This window comes from Zonotrichia albicollis, chromosome 3 (genome assembly GCF_047830755.1).
Source record: "Zonotrichia albicollis isolate bZonAlb1 chromosome 3, bZonAlb1.hap1, whole genome shotgun sequence".
NCBI lineage: Eukaryota > Metazoa > Chordata > Aves > Passeriformes > Passerellidae > Zonotrichia > Zonotrichia albicollis.
In genome coordinates this window covers 53095095-53102977 of record NC_133821.1, presented here as the reverse complement: position 1 = coordinate 53102977, position 7883 = coordinate 53095095, and positions in this window count along the sequence as shown.

Genomic DNA, 7883 nt, shown 5'->3' with positions numbered 1-7883 from the left:
CAGCAAATTTCTCCATTACCACACCACACCTGGATCTGAGACAGCCCAAGAGACACCAGACATGGTTCCTCTGCCCTGCTTATGGCAGAAAGACACGACCCATGGTTTGGGATAACTGAAAGGATGCTCTTTGCCTCATGTGGGGCAGAAATCTGCTCACAATTTCAGTCTGGATTAGAAAGGTGCCCTCCTTGCTGGCAACCTGCGCAGTTGTGCTGTCAGTGCCATAGAATTTCATTTACTCCAGAAGCCTCTGAGAAAGTGAGAATTGTCAGGATTTTTACTGGAAGTTTCAGCTTTTATGACTACTGAGAATATTTATAAAATGGCATTAGAGCAAGTCTTAAAGCTTCAGAAAACTGAATACAAATAAAGATTAATCCAAATTTATTATTTGTGAAGTCTAAACCCTGTTGATGATTTCAGTGGCCCTAATTCATGGTTTGTATATTTCTTTATGTGTTGTTACTGCTCCTGACATGAAATAACCCTACACTGGCTTTGTTTACAGGCAAGGATTTCCTTCCCCAATGAATTATTGGAAGTGTTGTCAATTAACTCTCCAGAGTCATTAATTTAGTAGTTTCCTGATCACTAACAACCAGTTCTTGAAAAGCATTAACACCAAACTACCCCAAGAGTGGAAATCTGTGGTTTGGACCTATGAAGCCCTAACATCAGTTTTCTAATGCTGCATTGCTTGACTGAGGAGCATTCCTTTTCTCTCCAAAGTCTCTTTGCTCTCAGGCATCTCTCAGATGGAGAGATATGGAAGGGAGATATGGAGATCTACTGCTCCAGAAGCATATTAATATTTATGTTAAGGTAGGCTTATATACTTAATATAAAATATGTAATATAAATTATTATTTTCGTATAGAGATATACATGTGTTTTAGGTGCATGTGGCACAGCTTGTGTACAAGGCTTCTGTCACAACTGCCCGTAGCAAGGCAGCTGGTCCCCTGAAGATACTGACAGCCAACTTTGGGTCCACCATCCATGGATTATCCAATTTCACACTTAACTGGGAAAGAGTACCAAAGCTCTACACAGAAAATTGCCTGTAATCATGGACTCATCTCTGTCCCAGGGGCAAAATTCTGTTTCTCCAGTTACTTATTAACGTGGAACCCAAAAAAATCTCCCTATGCTTCATGGACCTCTGAAGGGAAGGACATAGGAATGTGCATGTGTATCCATGTGGGAACCAGGCTATGGTGCTATAGGGAGGAGACCCCCTGTGGCCAGTGCAACAAGCCTTGTCATGACAAAGGCCTGTCAATCAATCCTGCATCACTTGTTTTGCCTCTAAACAGGAGCTGGACTTCAAAACTCTAAATATTGTCCAAGTGACAGGGCCAAGCAGGCAACAGAATGCAGAACTCACTGTAAAATGCCCTTTTTTCCCCAGTTGGTCCCTTTGCTATGTAGGTTGTAATTAGTCTCCTTGAAACAAGGAATCAGCTGTCCCTGGTGTCCAGCCACAGACCTGAAGGATGTTCTGCACCCTGCAGGTATTCTCCTTATTTCCATGCCTCTAGCTTCCACCTTGCATATACATTGCACACACAGACTTCTTCTCTATCAAGGCTGCATGAGAAAGCAAAACAAAAACATGCCAGGCATTTTTGCCTCTTCTTCATGCCTCACTTGGTTCACAGTCCCTACAAGCCTCAGAAGCCCTGGGTAATTCCTGAAGGCAGACACCTTCAGCTCCAGTCAAAATGATGTTTAACACTCAGCACTTGGCCTTTCCCATCTGAAAGCAACATTGACTTTAGTGATTTACCAAGGTATGTGGCAGCTCCAGAGGGCTTTCAGGGCTCCGGGGGCTAAAATGAGATGCGGCAGCTCCATCCTGGCATTGGCAGCACATGATGCCCTCCCCTGCTCCAGCTGGCCCTGCTGACTGTCACATTGGGGTGTGATGCTCCACAGTGGGGTGACCACCAGAGCTGAGCAGTGTCCCCCTGACCCAAGGGGGGCTGTGAAAGCTGAAAAAGTGGCCTTCAGTGGGACATCCTTAGTGGAGAGACCTCGTTACTGCCTCTCGGTGAAGGGCAGGATGTTTAGCTGTGTTTGCAAAGCAGGTGGAAAAGAAACAAAAAGCTCTGGATCCAGGAGTAGAAAGTGCATCCAGCAGCAGCTCCAAAGCTGGCCGCAATGTGCACTGTGACAGGCATTGTGGAGGTCCTGTCTCTCTTTCTGTCAGCATGAGCACTGGTGAAATGCTGGGTCAGCCTTCCCCTGGAAGCACAATAAGGCCCTGTTTTCCAAGCAGGAAAACTTTTCCATTTCAGGGTAACAACTGCCTGCCAGAAACACAGCACACATAGATGTGAGGTGAGCACCCTTGCTGAGAATGGGGAACTCTCTAAGAAAGGGCCACCAACTACACACAGCTGGGATGTGCCAGTTCCTGTCCTACTTTGTGTGAGTGTCCTGTAACACCCATGAGTTATTGAAAGCTGTTTCTCAGGCACATTAGGCAGCCTTTTCTGTTTGTAAGTGCATTTTGAATTTAAGTTTCAAAACTTAAATTCTGAGTGTAAACTCTAAATAAACTCTACTGCTTCAGCAAAGTCTTGTCTTTGTGGCATACCAGTGGGTGCCATCTCTGCAGGACACCTCAGTGTGGGAAATGATTTGGGGCTGCTAGTGATAGACTGGCCAGCCACAATTTCATCCCACAGCAGCATTCCTGTGCAGCTCCCAGCATGGAGCCTGTCTTAATATGGGGACATTTACTCCACCAGCAGCCTGTGTCTCAGCTAGCACCCAGAAAGGCATCTTTGCCACCATCTCAAGTGACTTACAAAGGTCTATTTCTTGTCCTTCCCACCATGAGGCTGCTTCCAAGTGACTTCAGCTGATGCTTTTTGCAGCTTTTCAGGAGTTTAAAATGATGCTTTGAGCTGTGTTCTGGCATTCAGCCAGAGGTGATGCCAGGATCAGAGCCCACTGCTTTCCTGGAAGTCTCTGAATGGGAGTCTTGATGTTCTTGCATCGTCAAGAGAATACTCAAGGGATTTCAGTGCAGAAAAGTTCCTTGGAATAACTTCAACACTGGAAAAAATGATGTCCTGTAATAACAGAATTGGCAGGTTCACTCATTGGGCTACACCTCATGCAGTCAGCTGGGGCAGGGACGTCCTCTTGGCTCTTCACAGAGAAGAAATGTGGCCTGTGGATAATTTGGGAGGGAGAACACTGCCATCCACCACTGGTCTCACTGAGGCTGAGACAGGCCAGGAGAGCCATGAGCACCTTGTCTTTACTATGGTTATTAGCAGCTGCTCTGGCAGGAGGTTTTCATATTCTATTTCTATTTCCATTTTCTATTTTATATGTAAAAAACCTAATCCACAGGCCCCCATGGCCTTCATCTCGCCGGCCCTCAAAAGATGACAACAAATGTCAGCGTTGCTGTCCTTGGGCTTGGATGTGCTTTACACACACACATGAGCAGCATCCCTGCAGGACAGCCTGGAGGTGAAGTGAGGGATCTGAGGGCACGCCAACTTTGCAGGCAAAGACTCCAGTGGAGGTGTCCTGCAGCAATGCCCCCATCACTGCAGCCTGGCTGTCCATGGCTTCCATCCCAGGCCATCCCTTCGGCACTGGAGCAAGAGGAGGCGCTTTGGGGTGGAGGCCCAACTCTGCTGCCAAAAGGGACAGCAAAGAGCTGGGCTGTGCCACAATCTGCTCTGGAAACAACTCGACAGATGGAGCTGACTCTGATCCTTGGAGTTTTGCTGAGAGCAGAACCTCTGGCAGATTTTCAGTGTTTCAGTTGCTGTTACAAAGAGTGAGCATTTCTAAGCCCCAGTTTCTTGAGTTTAAAAATATATGTATAACCTTGTTTGTATCCTGTTGACACACAGTGTCCTTCAGGACTGTGAATGCCCCTTCCCTTCTACCACCACTGGTTTGGAGTCTCCTGCAATGACTGGGCATGGAAAGAGAACATGTGCTGCCCAAAACTGGATCAGCTGTTTGCAAGAGGTCGTGAACTGACCACATTTTGTAGGTAGTTGGTTGCAAGTGCTGAGGCTGCTAAACTCAAAAGCGAAACTCATTTTAAACGTGGCAAGAGCAACTTGAAGCCTATGAATTTTTAAGCAGCCAAGCTCAGGATCAATTAAAAATCTTTCAGTGCACTTCTCCAGTAACAATTTGTTTGTGTGCCATGTGCTTTCCCTCCCTCTGTAATTGGGTTATAATCACTCTCATTACAAAGCTCTATGTGGTGCACTCACTTGTTGGGCTTGCCTGCTCTTTTTGAGCCAGTCTGACAGCTGGCATTTGGTGCTCTCATCTCAGGAGGCTCATTGCCTCACCAAGGTGGGTTTGGAGCCTCTCAGCCCTGAACAGCTGCAAGAGCAGAGAAGAGACTGAGCCACATCACCTGTGTGCCAGGAGGATGCTGGAGCTGTTGGTCCTTTTTATTTCATTTAAACTATGAAGAACCTCAGCCCTATCCTGAGGCAGTGGGAAGCTCTGAAATGTTGGATTGTCCCCTTTCATGGAGCAGGAAGCTGTTTTGCTCCCCCACCGGTTGCAGTCCAGGGTGGGTGAGGATGTGGGGTGTGTGCTGGTCTGGAAACTGAGACTCCTCAGGTGCTGGCAATCTCCTCTCAGAGCCCTGTTGGAGCCACTGGCAAATGCAGTTTCCCTGGAGCCCGTGTGTTTCAGCTGGGTTGGTCAAGTTGGGCTGAGCAGCCACTCCAGAGTCTGCCTGTGATGGACACACAGGGAAGCTGCTGCGGAAACACTGCGTGCAACGGATCCTGCAAAAACAGCTTTTTCACTGCAAGTTTAATGATTTCTTCTCTAAGTATTTCTACTGCCTGGCCAAAGTAAAAGTGTCTCAAATTAGCTTCCCCAGATAAAGACATTTTTGTCATATTTGGTGCATTCCTATCCAAGCACTGAGAGCCAGCTGTTTGGGCAGGGTTACAGAGAGCAATCTGTTTGTAACTGTACCGATCTGGCATTTCTAGCCCTGGAATTAATAGCTTTTTTATCTTTCTACATCCTAGGTTCATTTTTTCCAGGCTAAGAGAGTGCCAGAAGAAGCATTATAAACGCTATATAATTAAAACCAGAAGTGCCTCACAGTGAACTTAATTGTAAATGCTAATGGCATTTCTAGCAAAAGTAATACCCTGGGGGACCCATTGCAAATTAACTAAGAAGAACTCAGTGATGTTGCTTCTATGGATTTTAACTGAAACTGTATAGTTAAAAGGAATCAGAAAATAGATTTTTTTCAATGTCAATTGAAGTCCTTACAACTGGGGTCACTGAGTGCTGTGTAAAACCTGTGAGACCAGATTCAGAAGACACCCCTGAGTCTGTTTTTTATTATCATGTAACTTCCCTTAACAGGACATTACCATTACAACCCAGTTTTTCCATCTGCCCTTCTGGCTCTACACTGATGAAAGTCATTTGGCTTCAGAGAGTGGTGTTGGAGAGGGAAAAGAGCTGGGCTCCAGTGTGAGGAACGAGCAGGGGCGAGGCTGCAGACCTGGTGGTTGGGCTAATGCCAGCAGAGGGACCAAGGCTGGCTCTGTACATCTCAGGGCTCTGCTCCCTTTAGTGCAGAAAGAAAAAAAAAAAAAGTTGATAGAGACAAAAAAACCACATTTAAAGAATGCCCACAAAAATCCAGCTGTCTCTTAATGGCTGTGCTTCGTGAATACTTCTGTGCTGATTTTCCGGGCATGTGTGAGATGCTGGCCCAGGGTTTTTTAAACAAAGTGCTTTAGGAGACTTTGCTGTAGCTGGTGAAGCCTTCCTGTGGCCTCTCCACCGAGCTGCTTGCAGGGCTGGGGGCTTTGGCAGGATGGCAGAAGACTGGAGAGTGAATAACAGCTCAAGATGAAAGTTTTTTCTGTGCTGAGGGTCATGAGGAGACCTATGGGCTGCAGTGGGCTCTGGTGCCTGGTTTATGAGCTACTGGGGGTCAAATGCCTCCAAGGGAAACGTTCCCATCCTGGCATGGGCCCTTTGCTAAGCTGCTGCTGCAGCACAATCCCTGCTGCTGGGGGCGAGCCCAGGGGGAAGCTCCCTTTGAAAGGGCAAGCCCAGGGCTGGAGCAGGCTGGACTGGAGGCTGACAGGCTCATTAGCAAGTGCCCACCTTGCCAACTCCTGGTTCAACTCCATCCATCCACAGGAACCCACGCCCCGAGCCCTGGAGAGCCCTGACAGCCCAGACCAGGGACAGGGCAGGGAGAGGGCTCCATCACTGGCTGCAGGCCTGAGGGGCCTGGCTCCAGGCCTTGGCACGTTCATGCCACGCATGAATGTGCCAAGGAGTGAGTGTCATTGCTGGTGGAGAGGTGCTGGACACATGAGTGACATGGAACAGAGAAGTTAGTTCAAAGCCATAAGCAAGATTTGCTTGTTCCCAGCCAGGCTGGTTTTGAACCAGTTGGTGAAAAGAACATCCAGGAGGGAGCTTTGCTTTTTGCTAAGCTTGCTCCTAGTCACCAGTGCTCCTGAAATGTTACTTGTGAGACCTCAGTGATGAGAAGCTTCCCTGGGACTTTTGTGAGATTTCCACAATCAGATGATTTGATGCCAAAGTTAGCTGGTTGACTCAGAGCTTGGGTCAAGGCTAGTGGTAGGGACATGGTACAAATTGTCCTAAGATTGGGCATTCAAAGTTATTTTATCTGGGATATTTTTTCCCTTTCTCAACTCCTTTTAGTGGTTTCTGGAGGAAAGGCAGTTAAGATGTGCATGAAATTTAACATGCCAGGTGTGCCCCAGTGAAAGCACGTCCCTGATGCCTCACTACGTTATTAAAATGTCTTGCAACTTTACAAACTCTACAAAACTTTACAAATTTTCTCCCTAATAAGGCTCTGCATGGCTCTCAGTGACTGCTAAACCACTCTCCTGGTGAGATGGGAGACAGGATGAAACAGAGGGCAAGCACAAAGCAGTACTCCTGTGTTGGCAGGATGGTGGGCCCAGAAGCTCTCATCCGCCGGTCCTTTAGCAGGGACTTTGGCCAGACGGAGTTTCTGGAGCTCAGTATGTCAGACTCGGGCCATGGGCTGTGCTGAGGGCTCAGAGGCAGTGGCACACCCCCGGGCAGCAGCTCCAGCACCTCAGTCCCTGCAGCAGTCACTGCCTGCTCTGCTGCCTGCCTGGTGGGACCCCAGAGGTGCCCTCCTACATGCTCTGCATCACTGGCAGCAGCTCAGTTTCTCCAGGACAGAGAAGTTATGGAGAAAAGCTTTAATTACTGGCCACAAACATTTGCGGTATTCTTGCCCTGGAGCAAGTGAGCTGCAGCCAAACGGGTGGAACCCAAAGGGATCAGGGCAACACTCAGGCCAGAGCAGGGTTTCTTAAACACAAGCTTATAGGCACACACCAGAAGTTTCTTTCTTGGAAGATGTAAGGTCTGAAAAATGTGTCAAGGAGAGCAGGATGTTCAGTTAGAACTTTAATTACAAACAGCTGTAATAAAGCCTGGGCTTCCTACAAGTCAAAATAAATTTTGCCACCAAGCTAAGTGGAGCCAGTGCTCCAGCTCACACAGCTTGAAAATGTCAGGGTAAAGAGGACCCATGTGCTGAATTTTCTCCTCCCAGCAGAACTCTGGTTTTTCTTCCATCACCTTTTCTTCTTCCACCATCTCCATCGGGATGCCACTGCATCTTTTCGTAGCAGCCAGCGCTTCACAGCAACAAAAACATTTCTCCTGAGATCATTTGCACCTTCTGAAAGTGGGACGTTTTCAAACACTGTCTTCAGCTCTGGTTATTGGACTTCAGAGAACAAACTCAGGAGACAAATGACCCATTGAACTTCAGGATCACTGGCACTTGGCACTTTGGTAAGAAGAGAAGTCAATGC